This window comes from Meles meles, chromosome 8 (genome assembly GCF_922984935.1).
Source record: "Meles meles chromosome 8, mMelMel3.1 paternal haplotype, whole genome shotgun sequence".
Lineage (NCBI taxonomy): Eukaryota > Metazoa > Chordata > Mammalia > Carnivora > Mustelidae > Meles > Meles meles.
The window spans coordinates 65,241,694-65,259,351 of NC_060073.1; the positions used below are offsets into that span (position 1 = coordinate 65,241,694).

A 17,658-nucleotide genomic window follows, 5' to 3' on the forward strand; every position below is an offset into this window, starting at 1 on the left:
AATGAAACTAAAACATGTCAGCGACTACTCTCATCTCTATTTCTGAAACTGTAGTGTCACAGTAAAGAGAAGAACTCCTCTGGATTCAAGTGCTCAGAAATCTGGCTATGTTTGTTTACTCGGACATCTATGTTCCACTATGGACTTCTGAAGACTGTAGCCCCAGCAAGAGCAACATTCTAAGAATCCTGGACTGGGCAGTAGCATTCTCCAGCTGGCTTTACAACTAAATAGTCTTTGCTAAATGTTCATCTAATATCCTCAAGTTCCAAGATCCCTAGACATTCTTATCAACCTTTGGTCTCAGCAAAAGATCAGATAATCATTTACACCTTATGGTAGATTTCATTGGGTTTGATTTCCTTGCCCAACACTATTTGCCTCTCAAGTCAGCTCTCCAAAAAGATAGAGAAACAGTGGCAGAGTGTAAAAGAAACACCAAAGAAGCTGCACAGGAAGGGTTTCCTTTTAGGCTGCGGTCTTATAGCAGGCAGTAAGGACGCAGGAATTTTTGCCCTACTGGAAACTAGGGCAAAAATCCCTCAGAGCTAAGGCAAAGTTAAGACTTAGTTAAGAAGAGACTGGAGCGTATAAATGATGGCATGATTTATTTCATCCCCTGAGAATACATACTACTCTCTTTGGAGGAAAAGAGCAAGAAGGGGGGTATTGGAGGAAAAAACGACAGCGGTCTGAACAAAAGAAAATAAATTCCCCTCCCATAGAAAACCATCTTCTAACCACTCCCCAATGCTACACTACCTCAAATCCAGGTAATGGTGAGAAACAGAAAATGTTCTATAGATAAATGAATCCAAATGAGTTCTTCCCTATATGCCAGAGGGCTTATCCTAGGCAGACCCTGAAATTGGGGAGCTCCAAATCTAGCTAAGAAGTCATGTGTATTTAAAAAATATAAAGCAGCAAATAAACACTACATCATAAATGATATTAGGAGTTTAGAGTGGTGAACAACTGGTGTGGTTCTAGGTGATCTAGAAAGGCTCTGGAAACAACTGATCCGGAGCTGGGCCAGGTCAGTGTGAAGGCCGGGATTATGCTGTCCTTCCTGGTTGACATCTTCTCTGAATCAATCATTAAGGAACTTCCAGATATGCAATAACAACCATAACCACAAAGAAACTCCTCACACAGGTAAGTACTTCATAAAATATACAGTGTTTAATACCGGCCCTATCCCTGGAATCTCCAGAAGAGCATGCGGTGGGCTATCTGCTACCATCACTAGCATCGCAGCACTTACCATGAGCCAGGAATGTTGTGCCAGACACAGCAGTGCTCGCCGGGTAATGTAACCCCCATCCACAACCCCTGTCTTCCTCATTTGCCTTCATTACAGAGTCTTGAGAAGGAGACTCCTTTTCCAGCCTTTCTTCTAACCAGAGGTGACCATGTGCCACAGTTTTGAACAAGAAGACATAAGCAGAAATCTGCTGGGGGCTCATGGGAAAGCTTTTGATTTTCCTGCTACCATAAAAAAGCAACACTCTATGGAAGGCTGAATGGGAAGGTACAAAGAATAAGCATCCTTGATTGCAACACTGAGTCTTTAAGGCAGCAACTGCTTATCATAGACTACTTGTGATGTGGTAAAACCATTCTCAGTTTAATAAATTGAAAATATTCCTGATATAAATACTTACCATGGGCTTAACCAAGGTTATAGAGTAGGTAGGTCACAGATACAGAATTCAAGCCCATGTATGACAGATCCAAAACCCTGACCCCTAACTACTACACTAACCAGGGTGCACGTGTGCTATTAAAACTCAGGTGTCTTAATGACCAGTCCTGTGGTTGTTTTGTTTGGAGGAACTACTCATCCTACGACGGTCAAAGCCATTCTTATCGTAAAAATTTATATTCTGGATACATCTTAATAATATGTTTCAAAAAAAAAAATGAGACAATTTCATTGGTGCTCAGACTAGAGGCAAAGGGATTTAACTTTCTGACGTACATCAGTTATCATCTCATGATCCCCTTCTGGGCAGTCTATGATCCTCTTCTTCCATTCTGAGTTTCTTTCATATTTGAAATCCAGAAAAATTTAACATTTGCCTACAGACACTTTCCAGTTCCCCTTCCTTTTTTTTGCACCCATATGGACTTTAAAGACGGCCACAAATGAGTTTTGCCCTTGTTTTCTACATAATAGGCAAGTGTCATTTCAACAAACTAAGCATCTGATAACACTTAAAAATAAACAGCACACTGTTTCTGGAGGGTCACTTATCTCCTTACAATAGAGCAAATTGGAAGATCGTTCAGAAATATTTCAAAGCCTAAAACAACACTGAGCCGAAATGGCACAGAGATCAGCTGTTGGCAGCTGGTTGGTTTTTCATGGCTTTACTCTCAAGTGAAATGTACTCCTTATCTGTGGTTATGACTGGCCATTACATAGGAGGATTAATGGGGTTGCTTTTGGCTGTCATGGAAAGCTTAAGATGTGTTCTCTATGTGGATCCCTAAAAGCAGACATCCTCTCTGCAAAGCTGACAGGTCACCTCCCTCAACCAATTAGCTAATTGTCTGAAATCACTCCTCATAGATCAAGAAAAACTGTCTTGTGAATGAACTCTGTTCATGCAGAAAGCAAGAGCCTTTTGTTTCCTTCTGAAGACCCTATTCAACTCTAAGTCCCCTTCCATCTACAAAATTCTAAATTCTACAAATGTGAACAATGAGCTCCAATGAATGAATCCTTCCGGCTTTACAGCAAATGAGTGCTTTTTTGACTACCGGGTTTTTTGTTTTGTTTTGTTTTTTTAAAAGAAAATTGTTTTTTAAATGTAGCTTCCTGACTACACCAGGTGTGAAATGGTAAATGAAAGAACAAACAGTTGTGTTGGCCATCTCTGGTTGATCCCTTCAAAGCTTGCCAGATTGATGTCATTCTGGATGCTTCCTATATTGCTGACCAAGCTAGGTCTTCCTAGAAAAATCTATACACTGTCCAGTTCTAATCAAGACCTTACATCAAATTCTAAAAGTTTGGTAGCTAGCTCTCACTGAATAAAGAGGAGTGAGTGGCCCCTCTTCTGTGGTAACTACTAGGAACTCAAGACAACCTTCATCTTTGGCCCACTGGAAGAAGATAGGCTGAGAATCAATCACTTTGCAGTGAGTGACAAGACATCCTTATTTATACTATTTGCATAACATCTCTCACTGACCCTCATTTTTCTGCTTCCAAATACAGTGCTATTTTGTTCAGACATCTACCCTTTCCTGTGCCATTCCTCCTCAACTTAGAACTCCTTCTTCAAAAGTCTAAAATCCTAAAAACAAAGCATAGACAAAAACAGGAAGCCTGGATCTCTTGCATCTGAGAATATTAGAAAAGCTTTAACAGAGATATAAGAGCTCGATAAGGGATGGGACAGAATTTTAATAAATACAGATAGGGGAAGGAGTAAAAAAAATCCCTAGGAAAAGGAGAAAAGAAAGAATACTTACCATGTGACAGATACTATGCTAAGTACTTTCACATAAATCCTCATGAATACCTTATAACAGATGACACTGAGAAAGGCATGTATTATTACTCTCTCAAAGCCCTTAACCAGTTAAAAAAAATTGGCCCACTTACAGAGCACACAAGAGGGGAATGTAGGTCTCAGGCCCAGATCTAGCTCTAACTCCTCTCTTTCCCCACCAAACCAATGAGCAGTGGCCTGGAGGCAGGGAAGAACAGAGTTGTTTGGGGAATGTGAACGGAATCAATACAGTGGGCAAGCGCATAGCAGTTTCTGCGTATCTGCTCTCTGGGAGTCACTGCTGAAAGAAAAGGGCCCCAGGACACAGATCCCAGTAGTGCTACGAGGTGGAAGCACAGTGAAATTGTTGATCATTTTGACAAGACGAATCAGAGTAGTGATGTCTTTTAAGAAACTATCAGTAGTTCTGATGTTGATGACTCCAGTTCAGGATCAGGATGGCTGCTTCTTTCATCATTTCCATTTGGCAATATATTTGAATTGAATCTAAATGCTACCAGAGTCTTGATCTCAGTATGTACTAGTGATAAAGCTTAGCAGGGCTGAAGGCAATGGTTATTTGAGGAGACTACATGGGTAAGTCTTGTCACACCTAAATTTTTTATAGGCTAGATATCTGTCTAGCCTAAATATGTCTCAGGGTCTTTTTCCAGTTAATGACATTGTTCTCTTTCCTATTTCTCTATTCACAGGCCCTAAATTAAGGCCTAGAACACAGCAGTAGCTTAACAAAAGTTTACTGAAGAAATGATACATAATAGGCATTCAATAAATGTTTGATGAGTAAATAAATGAACTAGCCACTTCTATTGAAAGAAGTGGATGAGAGATGTTAAGTCATAGACTCAAGCTTGGAGTAGTGGGGCACATTGTAAAGTAAGATGGTAAATACAAGTTGGAGCTTCTAGATGGGCTAGGGGAGCCCTGAATGTTAGGCATAGGAACTTGAATTCATTTTTAGGGCAACAAGAAAGAATCCTGAATAATGCTGAGGATGAAAAAACTGGGCATTGTGGGTAGGGAGGGAGGACAGTAATACCCAAATGGTTCTAGATTGTCAGAGAACAAGAAGGTACCAAACAACAGTTGAAAAGACAGTGAATTCCCAGAAGGGAGAGGGACAGAAAGACGGATAGGAAGCAGAATCCTTGTATTTGTTTCATGAAACTCCTTACCTTTTCATGATGATACCAAAGATCTAATTCCTTACTACTCTCTCTACTGCCACCTTCTCTTTTGTCTCAGTTAATCTCTCTTCAAGAATCTTCTTCATCTGACCATACCTTAAAATTTCTGATCCAAGTTACCATTTGATTAGATAAGTGTAATGTGTTATAGCCTCAGAACTGTTTCAAAATGTCTCAGAAGTTCCAGTTTCTGTGGGAGAAAAAGGCCAGTGTAAATAATATATTGCATTTTTGTCCCTATGGACAAGATGGATTTCGCCTACTCAATTCTGGTCAGAGCCAAAGCAGAATAAAATGATTTCTCTGCCTTCCCAATCAAAGCACAGCAGAAATAAACACAGGGAGTATCTCATTCTGTGGGACATGCAAATAAGTATACTCAGAAAAACAAACATTTCTACCCACAATTTTTCCTTGCCTTCTGCCCACACTAAAGTGAACACTATCAACTGATCTATTCAGAACTCACCCTTGTGCCTTTGCTTGAGCTCATTTTGACACTTCCATATTACTCCCCAACTACATTGGACTTATACTCCTCCCGCAAGGACTACCTTCAGCCCCCTCCTCTAGGCTGTTTCCTTTGATTTTTAAGGGGAATGCAAAAAACCCCTTTAGCACCTTGCCTGTACCTCTTCTTACAAATCACAAAAAGACTTGTGAGATAATTTCTTACGAATGGGTCTTATATTCCACTCTATTCTCTCCATAAGAAATATGTTTTGAAGCCAGGGTGTATATCATGTCGGCATCCCCCATGGCTCCTAGTGTAGCATATGTGTACCCAGCCCAAGTAGGAAGCTCTCAGACTCTTGCTGAAATGAATTAATGAACATATTACTTGCAGTGAGCGATCATATACATTACTGCAGGGCATGATTATCTCTACTTTATAAATAAGAAAATGAAGCCTCATAAAAGTTAAGTGATTCAGAAAACAGGCCATGCTTTCTACAAAAGCTAAGCTATAAGGTCCACATAAGAGGATACAGATTTAATCTAGATACCTCTTGGATAACGGCTCCTTTTATTGAATAACTAACTGAGACTATAAGTTGGTACTTCTGAGGGTAAAAATTTCTTGATATGTATATCAAGAGCATAAAAAATCATATAACCTAAATTAGAAGGTCTGCTTCCAGAAATCCTTAATATCCAGAGATGCAGATAAACTTATGCTTAGTGTTTTTCAATATAGGATAGAATCAGTAAAATCTTCTGTTTCCCATTTGAAATATTAAAAATATGTTTATTTCTCCTCTCTCCCAAATCCCAAAGACATGACAAAGTAGTACAAGTCTGAATAAATTAATATCCATGCTTAGGATAGGAGAGGAGAAGAAAGGAAGAAAAGGAACATACCAGAACAATTTTTAAAAATGCATTGTACTATTATTTTTTAAAGTAATCTCTACACCCAATGTGGAGCTGGAATTCATGACCCCAAGATCAAGAGCTGTATGTGCTACTGACTGAGCCAGCCGGGTACCCCCAGACCAGAAAATTTTTAAACACTTTTCAAAAGATGATGGCAAGTAGACAGAATTACACTGGTAGATGTACTACAATGTAGATATGTCTACAGCCAACCCAAGTGAAGGAATCCAGGTAAAGGAACGTGAGAAGAAACTGCATGTAGTAGTCAATGCTGCTCCTTGATAGGGGCCTAGAAAGGTGCTAAGTTGGGAATCAGAGCATTACTGCCCAAAAGAAATGTAATATGAGGGGTGCCTGGGTGGCTCAGTGGGTTAAAGCCTCTGCCTTCAGCTCAGGTCATGATCCCAGCATCCTGGGATTGAGCCCTGCATGGGGCTCTCTGCTCAGCAGAGAGCCTGCTTCTCCCCACCCCCACCCCCCACCTGCCTCTCTGCCTACTTGTAATCTCTGTCTGATAAATAGATAAAATCTTAAAAAAAAAAAAAGTAATATGAGCTACATATGTAATTCTGAAATTTCTTTTTACACTGAAAAAGTAAAAACAGATAAAATTAATTTTAATAGTATATCTAAAGTATCAGCATTTCAACATACAATCAATATAAAAATGAGTTATCTTGTCTTTTTGTTCTTTGAAATCTGGTGTATATTGTACACTCACAGCATGTCTTAATTCAGATGAGCCAGATTTCAAGGGCTCAACAGCTCATCTGTGGCTAGTAGGTATTATAATTGATATGACAAAATGAGAGAATAAGGAGAGCAAGGTGAGGAAAAGGAACAGAAATCAAAGTGATTAATTGAAGAACTGTCTAAAGAACTAGCTGGGCAGAAATATTTTAGATATGCAAGAACTTAGAAAGTTTAACTTCTATACATTCTTTCTAAAAATGACCAAGGATGTTTTACAACAAAGTTAAAAAAGATTCTAAGAAAGAGATGGCATGCGGTGTAAAAAAGGAGATTTAACTCAAAACGCCAGTGAAATGATAGTAGGCTTTGAAATTAGAACACAAATTCTGTGGACTGAGAGAAAAATAGGTCAAGATGAAAGTTATTTCCTTAAAACAAACAGTATGATTAGGAAGCCGAGCAAGTTAATTATAAGGAAAAGGCAGTTGTTTCTTTCTCTAGCTGGAAAAAAGAAAGGCAACGCAAAACTCCAAAGAATACAAAAACCAAAGACAAGATATAAATATGAAGCAAAGAAAATTTGGAAAGTGGTGGAATATAGAATCTATTTGATCTTAATGTTTGAAATAGTCTCCTTTAGGTGTCACAGATTTAGTATCATAGAACTTTATTTTCTTCTTGTGGGTCAAATTATGCAACTCTGCTCTGCTGTAAATATTTACCTAATTGTAATATTGAAAAGGATATTAATCAGTTTTTAATTCTCAGAATCAATCAAAATAAAACTTATTTTATAGATCTAATGTAAATGTTAATTAGCCATCCAATACACACCTTAAGATAAGAAGGGACTAATTTTCTCACCTTATTTGTCAAAGAGTCAAAATCTATATATAGTTACACCTCTGTTTTGGTCTAAGTGGTAAGCTGCATAAGACAAGTATGACTAAGGGGCTTTAATGATTCAATGATGCCTATTTCTTTATCCAGGAACATTAAGGTTCCAATATTCTGGTGCTACAAAACGGTCTAATTAGTGAGTCACACTGAAGTCATTAAATTATCTTCAAATTTATAATAAGCATTTTTAAACTTGTATTATTAAGTGAAATAAACTGTATCCAAAACTGTAGACAGTATGGAGCCTAATGAAATATATTAGCAGAGATTTAGGTTAGAGTTAAGTAATCACCAGACCTCTGAGAGGAATCCAGTTAAGGAAACACAAGGGGTACAAGCAATAGCCAAGGGTAAGTGGCCAGGCACTGGTACTACCTTTGAGCTATCTCTGTGATCAATCTTCCTTCTCCAACATACACAGTTTGTGCTTATTAAGTATTCACAGATTTAAATTCTTAAGGCTACCTGAATGATTTAGGTTGGCCAAGGAACCATGTCTAACTGTACAACTGTACAAATTGGCAGTGTACCCAAAGGAAACTTCTTGGGAGAGCGAAGCCCTGAATTGTATCTCAAAGATGTACAGGTTTGAAATTGTGATTAGCAAGACCACAGACTCCTTAATGGGCAAAGGGCCAGCCCCACCGGACTGAAACGCAAAGGAGGCTCTCATGGAAGAGAGGAAAATGTGGGCACTTCTAAGGTGTGGGTAATCAGAAGTTATTGAGAGACACTGACTTGTCCTCATCCCACCACTGACACAGAAATTGATGTTTTTAGGGCTGTATTTCAGAAGATGGAGGTTTAACTTCCAAATGTGTAAGCTGAGTTCCCTTTTTCCTCCCATCAACCTATATTTCATCCTCTTTGTATTAGCCAGATAGACTACCTTTTCTCCTCCATTGTTCTCCCAGTTTACAATTCTGCCCAGAAGATAAGCTTCTCACTAGCAAATAATTACATCATAGATAGCAGAGTTTGCTTTTAGAGGCCCAGGACAATCTACTTAGCAGCCTCAAGGGAAAAAAGCAGGCAGAATGACTACAATGCTTCACCGTCCATGGCTGGACTTTGAAATAAGACTGCCCAGCTTGGCCAAAGGGAGCAGTATATTTGTTAAGGCACCTTAAATAGGGCTCTGTACTCAAAAAACATTCTTTATAAGTCTCAAACACGCCTTCTTCAGACTTTTTATGACTAACACATAAAGAGTCTTTATTCTTTGGAAAGAGATCTAATGAAAGAGGAGACTGGGAAGAGATAATACAGCATACACATTTGCCAGACTCTGTATAGATACTCTGCAACAAACCCATAGGGTACTTTTTATGCCCATTTTACAGACAAGGAAAAGGAAGTTTAACCTCTTAGAAATTGAGTGATTTGCTGACTATGACTATGACTGGAGCTGGGATTCAAACCTACAGTGTCTTACTCCAAAACCCAGTGCTCTTCCCGCTATACCACACAGCTTCACAGAAACAAAGGAAGAAAAAGGAGTGAATCTACCAAAGCTACATTGTTGAAAAGCAAGAACAGAGAGGTACAGCTGTTGTCTTTACAATCTTTCCCACATTTTTTTAAAGAAACAAAATGGTCCTACTGAATAAGACTCTTCTAAGATAACAAATGTGATGAGTCTTAAATGGACCTTTCTTTCAAAGGGGAAGGGAGGCATTAAGTTTCAGAAAGTAGGGACTTCTCCTCTCACATGATTCTGTCATAGCTCAAAGGATGTTTTAGGGAATACATATTGACCTAGTATGACCACAGCATCTAAGAGAGTCCAGAAGGAGTAGTAAAGAAGAGAGAGAGAGAAGGGAGACTGACTCACTATTTGTTTTCCAAATATAAAAACTCAAGCAAAACACAGTGGGACTCAGCTATCCAGCTGGGTGCTCTTAAGGATTAACTGTGTGTGTGGCCAGGCACTTAACTTCATATTTCTGATGGACCAGCTATAAAATGGAAGAATTCAAAATAAGGCTTCTTGCCAAGAGAGCACCAATACATTTGTATTTATAGCTTCTGAAATACAGACCTAAACAAATGGCCTAACATGGAGCCCCAGGCCCTAGTTCCAATATCCCTGCTGTAGTTCATGTCACAAGGTTGTGCTAAGGGATAAGAGTGTCCTCACAATGGCAGTGCTGTCCCATATTTTTGTATCTTTTTCACAGGTTACAGCTGGGCTTTTAAAATATGGATTCTTGGGGCACCTGGGTGGCTGAGTGGGTTAAAGCCTCTGCCTTTGGCTCAGGTCATGATCTCAGGGTCCTGGGATCAAGCCTCACATTGGGCTCTCTGCTCAGCGGCGAGCCTGCTTCCTCCTCTCTCTCTCTGCCTGCCTCTCTGCCTACTTGTGATCTCTCTCTCTGCCTACGTGTGATCTCTCTCTCTGTCAAATAAGTAAATAAAATCTTTTTATTTAAAAAAATTAAATATGGATTCTTATTCAATGTTGAAAACAAAATGGCAGTGTAATAAGGTAGAAAGAATTGGGATATTGGGCCATTTTGGGCGTGAATCTTGGTTGTATGATTTGAACAAGTTACTTAATCTTTCTGAGACTCATTTTCCAAATCATTAAGGTGAGGGATAATTACCTACCTGAGAATACTTATTTACTGAGAATTAAAGAGTTTCTGATACATAAAACACTCAAAAGATAATTTCCTTATTAACCCTTACCTCACACCATTTAAAAAAATTAACTTGAAATAGATCATAGATCCAAGAGTAAGAGCTAAAACTAAGAGCTCCTAGGAAAAATACAAGAGAAAAATCTTTGTGACCGTGAGGCAGAAAAACAAAAAACATTATCATAAAAGAAAAATACAATCAGTAGAACATCAAAATTCAAAGCTTTTGCTCCTCAAATGTCATCATTAAAGAAAATAAAAAGGCAAACCAGACTGGAAGAAAACACGTTTTCACAGACTAGCAGAAAAATTACAGATATTTCTACCTTATAAAAAGCTGGTATCCAGCGGCGCCTGGGTGGCTTAGTGGGTTAAAGCCTCTGCCTTCAGCTTGGGTCATGGTCTCAGGATCCTGGGATTGAGCCCCACATCGGGCTCTTTGCTCAATGGGAAGCCTGCTTCCTCCTCTCTCCCTGCCTGCCTCTCTGCCTACTTGTGATCTCTGTCTGTCAAATAAATAAATAATCTTGAAAAAAAAAAAAAAAGCTGGTATCCAGACCATTTCAAAAATTCTTACAACTCCTCTCTTCCTATAAACAGCCTGAGGTGACCTCTGAAAATGGTTTGCTATTCACTTGACCCAGAAAACCCTACAAAATTATCCAAGTCTTCGTGCTGACTTTAAGAACACACATGAAACCGCCCAGGCCGTCAGGGGTATGCATATCTGAAAAGCCATCAAGTGGGTGAAGGATGTCACTTTGCAGAAGCAATGTGTGCTGTTCTATTTCCCGAGTGGTGGAGTTGGTAGGTGTGCCCAGGCGAAACAGTGGGGCAGGACACAGGGCCAGTGGCCCAAGAAGAGTGATGAAGTTTTACTGCACCTGCTTAAAAATGCAGAGAGTAATGCTGAACTTAAGAGTTTAGATGTAGACTCTGGTCATGGAGCACATCCAGGTGAACAAAGCCCTGAAGACACGGTGGAGAACTTACAGGGCTCGTGGTCTGATGAACACACATGACTCTCCCCGCCACACGGAGATGCCCCTTCCTGGGAAGAGCAGAACTGTCCCGAAACTAGAAGAGGAGTTTGCACAGAAGATAAAGCTATCCCAGAAGAAGCTGAAGAAACAAAAACTCATGGCCCAGGAGTAAATTCTGCGTAAGATAAATGTAAATAAAAGTAGAAAAAAAGAAAAAAGAAAAAGACTGACCATACTAAGTGTTGGTGAGAATGCAGAGCAGGTGAAAATCTCATACACTGATGCTGGGAATGTAAAATGGTGCAGCCAGTTTGGAAAAGAAGTTCACAGTGTCTTAAAAAGTTTAACAATTAACATATGACCCAGCCACCAACTCCTCGGTATTTACACAAGAGCAATGAAAAAAACATACATCCACAGAAACATGTGCAAATGAACGTTCATATCAGCTTTATTTAAAATTGTCAAAAACCTGGGGCACCTGGAGGATGGCTTAGTCGGTTAAGTGTCTGATTCCTGATTTCAGCTTAGGTCATGATCTCCGGGTCCTGAGACTGAGCCCCCCATTGGCTCTGAGCTCAGTGAGGAGTCTGCTCAAGATTTTCTCTCTCCTCTCTGCCCTACCTGCTAAAAATAAATAAATTACTTTTTTTTTTTTTAAAGAAAGAAAGTAGCGAGAAATTGGGGAAAAAAACCCATGTCCACCCGTAGGTATTATATCCGTACACTGGAATCCTACGCGGTGATAAAAAGGTTCCCCGCACATGGACACATCTGAAAGTCGTTATGCTGAAAGAAACCAGACCAAAAGTGTGCATATGGTATAATTCTATTTATATAAAATGCAAACTCATCTGACAACAGATGAATTCTAGCCTGAGGCTGAGGGCAAAGGAAGGGACAGACTGCAAAGGGACATGAGCAATCTTTGGGGCTAAATGTTCCGTCTTGACTACAGTAGTCATTTATGGGCATAGCAACTGACTAACTCACTGAATTTAAACAGATTTATGGTGTGTACATTATTCTTTAAAGTTGATAAGGAAAAACATTTAGTTCACTTTGCCTCTCCTACCGCCACTAGAATCAAGTTAAGACATGACTATTGGGGTGCCCGGGTGACTCAGTTGGTTAAGAGTCTGATTCTTGGTTTCAGCTCAGGTCATGATCTCAGGGTCCTGAAATCCAGCCCTGCATTGGGCTTCCTGTTGGGTGTGCAGCCTGCTTAGGATTCTCTCTCTCCCTCTGCCTGTCCCCTGCACCCCTCCATGCTCACACTGTCTCAAAAAAAAAAAAAAAAAAAAAAAGAAGAGAAAAGAAAAAGCTACTATTGCCCACTTCATCACAGGGGAAACAGGAAGCTGTGTTAAAATGGTGGCATTACAAAAGCCTTATAATTTAGTGAGTATCAGTCAGGTGTTTGGCAATGTTTGAGGCACTTTATACACATTATCTTACTTCTAACAAATTTGATGAGATAGGCACTATTATCTCTTTTACAGATGAGGAAACAGGTTCATAAAGTTTAAGAAATTCATCAAAAGCCACCCAAATGTAAATGGTAAATTTGGATTCAATGATGGATTCTGGACTGGAAACAGTAAGCTTGACTTCAAAGACAATGCTCTTATTTCCTGCAGTGCTTTTGGCATCTTCAGAGAGGCAAGCCATGATGGCCCAGAGACAGGAAGTGTTCCTGAAGATTTCCTTCATAAGGAGTGGGAAATCCTCTCAAGTAGGGGGGCTTTAGCAGGCTTTTTTAAAGGATGCTGGGAGGCTGGGAAATGGAGTATGCCTCTGCTTGTGAGGCCAGAGAGAATCCTCTCACTCGGTTTCAGCATCTGCTGGTATTTTGTTAACTCTTGGCTCCTCCATATTCACCCACCCACTGGTTTCCCAGGGAAAAAAAGCCAAAATTTCTTGGCTGTACAGGCGAATGGGTCACAGATGACAGAGGTAAAAAAAAAAAAAAAAAAAAGAAAAGAAAAAGAAAAAAGTCAAGAAGTTCTGTAAATATGCTTCTTCTTAAAAGCAAAAACAAATTGTACACTTCCTTACTCTGCATTTTCCGTATTCTCTTTTGGTTGTCCATCTTGTGAAACATTTTCTTGTCTATATTTTCATCCATCACAGTGGAAAAAGTGAGGCAAATGGGTCATGCTGGAAGTTTAAATAAATTTACAGCCTTCCTATTTCAGACCAGCTGTAGCCCATCTCCCCTGAAGCCAGGGCAACAGATCACGAAGGTGGCTTGAGCTGCAGAAAATGGGCCACGGGAAACCAGGATCTGGAGGTGACCAACGCGGGACAGGGACCAAGACTGTGGACAGAGCCTAAAGAGCCCTGGGTTCTGGGATTAACTTTGTGTCATCAACTCTGAGACTCTGTCAGGTCACTGTCCCTCTCCAGGCCTCATAAGATTTTACTGATCATGTTTTTTTCAACTTTTAACAAAGGCCCTCCATTTATAACCAAAAATAATCCCCTTAAACCCTCAGATTTGCATGCATTTCCTCTTTGGGAATTGCTCTGCTGCCTGTTTATTCCCCAGCAGCCAAGCTTCCCTTTCTGAAATGTATACTTTATTATAAAAACAGGCAACTTCAGCGTGTTAGCATACTATCATACCAAATAAAAACTTTAAGAAAGGACACGCAAACCCATACTGAAACCCAGTCATAATCCTGGTGTGTGTTCTCGAGAGTCAGGGGTTTAAATGCCCTAACGCAAACTGCAGCGTTTTTTTGGTGGTTCTTTGTTCCCTTTCCTGGTTTAGCTTGAGCTGCAGTTTTCGTAAAGCTCCCTTGCTCCTTCTTCACACATGGTAAGAAGTCGCAGGGATGCGCTTTGGTGCGCGTTTAATAGGGCGTCCGCCCCGAACCACACTCTGAGTCGTTTCTGGGAAGGAACTTTGAAAAGTAAAAATTCCCTAGATGTTCTGGATAGGGTGTGAAAGGGAGACCCACAACACTGCAGGGGAACTGAAACATTCTCCCCTTGTGGCCACTTCTGTCCTGGGAGTATGGGGGCAGGGAAGTTAGGGAAGAAGATTTTAGAGGAAACAGACTTGCGGGACTTAAGCCTTAAACAATTGTGCACTGTATCCAGCTGCTGACTGAGGCGACTGAGGCTCAAAACCATGGGAGAACAAGGGGGTCAGAGTTCCCGCTCCTAAAACAGCCAAGTACAATACTTCTGCTTCACATGTTTACAGCTTAATACCTGTTTCTAGCTCCCAGCTCTGGAGCTCAAAGTCAGTGTTGGAAGGCAACTTGACATCAGTTAGTCCATGTGTGACCCGTTTCCCATCCTGGCTTTTTTAAAGAAGTGGAACCCTTTATTTTTATAGGCAAAATGTTGTGCAGAACCATCATACAAAAATAAGTAAAGGGGCGCCTGGGTGGCTCAGTGGATTAAGCCTCTGCCTTCAGCTCAGGTCATGATCCCAGGGTCCTGGGATCGAGCCCCGCATCGGGCTCTCTGCTCCGCAGGGAGCCTGCTTCCTCCTCTCTCTCTGCCTGCCTCTCTGCCTAGTTGTGATTTCTCTCTGTCAAATAAATAAAATATTTAAAAAAAAAAAAAAATAAGTAAATAAATTCATTAAAGCAGAACTGCTCTGGTGGGGTAGGGGACACAGAGGGAGAGTTTTACCAGCCCAGCTGGCATCATCCCTTTCATCAGGAAGCTCTTTGGATGCCCAGGGTCATAAGGACCGCTAATGTGTGTTGGTTTGTATGTGACTGGAAGGTCTACTGATTTGTGGAGTTTAAAGATAAAAATACAGATGATCAGGGCGCCTGGGTGGCTCAGTTGGTGAAGCGTCTGCCTTCAGCTCGGGTCATGATCCCAGAGTCCCCGGGATTGAGCCCTGCAGGCATTGGCATGGGGCTCCCTGTTCAGCGGGGAGGAGCCTGCTTCTCTCCATGCCTGTCACTCCCCCTGCTGTGCTCTGTCTCTCTGACAAATAAATAATAAAATCTTTAAAACAAACAAACACAGATGATCATGTCCTTAATTTCATTCAGTAGGTTGGGGTGGGTGCTCTCAGCTTCCCCCAACCCTTATGTCTCCTTCAATGATCTCATTAATTCCCAGTGCTCTGCTTATCATTTCTATATGGACGACTCAAATGGTAATTTTAAGACATGATCCCTTTACTTAGCAGAGCGTCTGAGGCATAGTGATGGGAGGAGAGAAGCGGGGATCCAGGCATGCAGACAGTTTGGCAGCAGAATCCAAGTGTTTGGTCCCAAAATTCAGAATAGCACTTGAGTCCTCAGAGGACTAGTGAGAGAAAAAGAATAACGGGAATCCTTAAAGAATCAAAGTGCCAAGGCAGAGAACTGGTTAAAAGGAACAAGGCAAGAGCTCTTCTTAGAATTGGGGGCCAAAGTCAGAGGAAGGCTAGCTTTCAGGCTGACTTCATGCTGATTCCCAGAGGCCTGGCTCAGGTTTTTAAACCCCACTCCACTTCATCCCCGTTATAAGCAGAACTGCTTCGCAGACCTATCTTAAGGTGTGAGAAGACAGAGCCAAGTGAATCTTCACAGCTGAGCATGTCCAGGTCCTACTTGTGTCCAGCAAAGCGGAAAGCGTATGATGAGCTGAAAAGATGCAGAACAGATGTTCCTGATGTTTTCCAGGTCACTCGCAGAGACGGACACAGATCCCTAGCAACTCAAGAGCCATTTCTCTTGTTATACCTTGTTACAGAACTGATATTTTGTTAAGAGAACTGGTGGAGGCTTCAGGGTTGGGGGAGGAGTGTACGCCCTACCCCTCAGCCCCAAGGGTTGAATTACAATTATGTAAATCCATTTCCCTTTGCCTGGATTGGGCTAGAGGTGTAATTCAGTTCTGACCAGAAAACAAACCAAAACAAAACAGAAGGAGTTCTCTAAAAGGGAGGGAAACTGCCTGGGTTTTCTTGGTGACATACTTAAGCAATGAAAGAACCCTGAAACTTCCTCCCTCTTGCTTTGCTAAATGAACTCAGTGTCCTTGTCATTTAAGTCACTATTACTCAGATTTCCGTTAAATGCAGCTAAGCTTTCCTGATTGATGGATCTGCTGACCCACTTGAGAATCAGATTAAAACTATCAGCCCTATGGCCCACAACTTTTATTATGTGGATATATGCAACATTTTGCCTTCAGTTTTAGGAGGTTTACAGATTTCAGGGCAAGAATCCTGACTCTAGATCACCAGTTCTAAAGCATGCTCCCTGAACCAGCAGCATCAGAGCGACTCAGAAACTTGCTATAAGGATAATTTCTCTAAGCTAACTCCACACCTACTGATCAGAAATTCTTGCAATGGAGTTCAGCAACACGGGGCTTGAACTCATAACCCTGAGATCAAGAGGTGCATGCTCTAATGACTGAGCCAGCTAGGTGCCCCCAGCAATCTGTGTTTTACTATGTCCTCCAAGTGATCTGATTCATGCTAAAGTTTGAGGACCACTGCCCTGAACTCAGCATTATTTAATTACTGTGATGACAGAAATGTTCGATATGGTAGCCACAGCCACATGTGTCTACTGAGCACCTGTAATGTGGCCCGTCAGCCAAGAAGCTAGATGTATAATTTTACTTAATTTAAACTTATTTAAATTTAAATAGCCACCTGTGGCTAGGGGCTACTGTATTAGACATTGCAGCTCCCGAAAAACATAAGAGATCTTACATTATCAAATGGCTCCTAGTACTAAGTCATAAAATAAACAGTGGTTCTCAAACTTCAGTCTGCATCAGAATCACTAGAGGGCTTGGTAAAACACAGATTATAGGCTCCAACCCCTAGAATTTTATTTAATCAGTAGGCCTAGATTGGGGCATGAGAATTTGCACTTCTAATATGAGCTGATGCACTCTGAGAAGCAATCAAGTAAGCAAAACGTTTTGTGCCTTCCTATAGCCTTCATCAAAACCACTTTTCTACAGTTCTAACCAATGTTTTCCTTTTGTTCACCAAATTAACAAATTTGACAGTAGGAGCTGACATCTTCTGACTATGTATATCCCATAGTATAAACCAATTCAGTGCCTGGGGTCTAGCAGGTCACACTATTCCTGAAAGAATAATGCCCCCCACCCCCATCAAGACTAAAACTTTTGGAAAGGATCTGTCATATTTCTAAGACCATGATTACCTCTTCATAATCATCAGGTGACAGGCTCTATGTTTCAGAAGAGGTGCACAGAAAGGTTAAGTGATTTGCCCAAGGCACTAGGTTCTATTTCTTCTGTATTTTAAAGTATTCTTCTGCCTCTTAAAGGATTATCTTATAAATTGTTTGGATCTAAGCATATCTGTAGAAGAAAAACACCTATGTATTTTTTTAAAAAAGAT

General features: G+C 40.6%; 1 protein-coding gene and 1 pseudogene across 1 annotated transcript in view; one reads left to right on the forward strand and one right to left on the reverse strand.

Annotated features, from left to right (window-relative positions):
• GAB2 (GRB2 associated binding protein 2) overlaps positions 1-17,658 on the reverse strand; it is a 191,843-nt gene that overhangs the window by 111,283 nt on the left and 62,902 nt on the right. The gene's annotated exons all lie outside the window — the stretch shown is intronic.
• LOC123949460 lies at positions 10,943-11,478 on the forward strand (annotated as a pseudogene).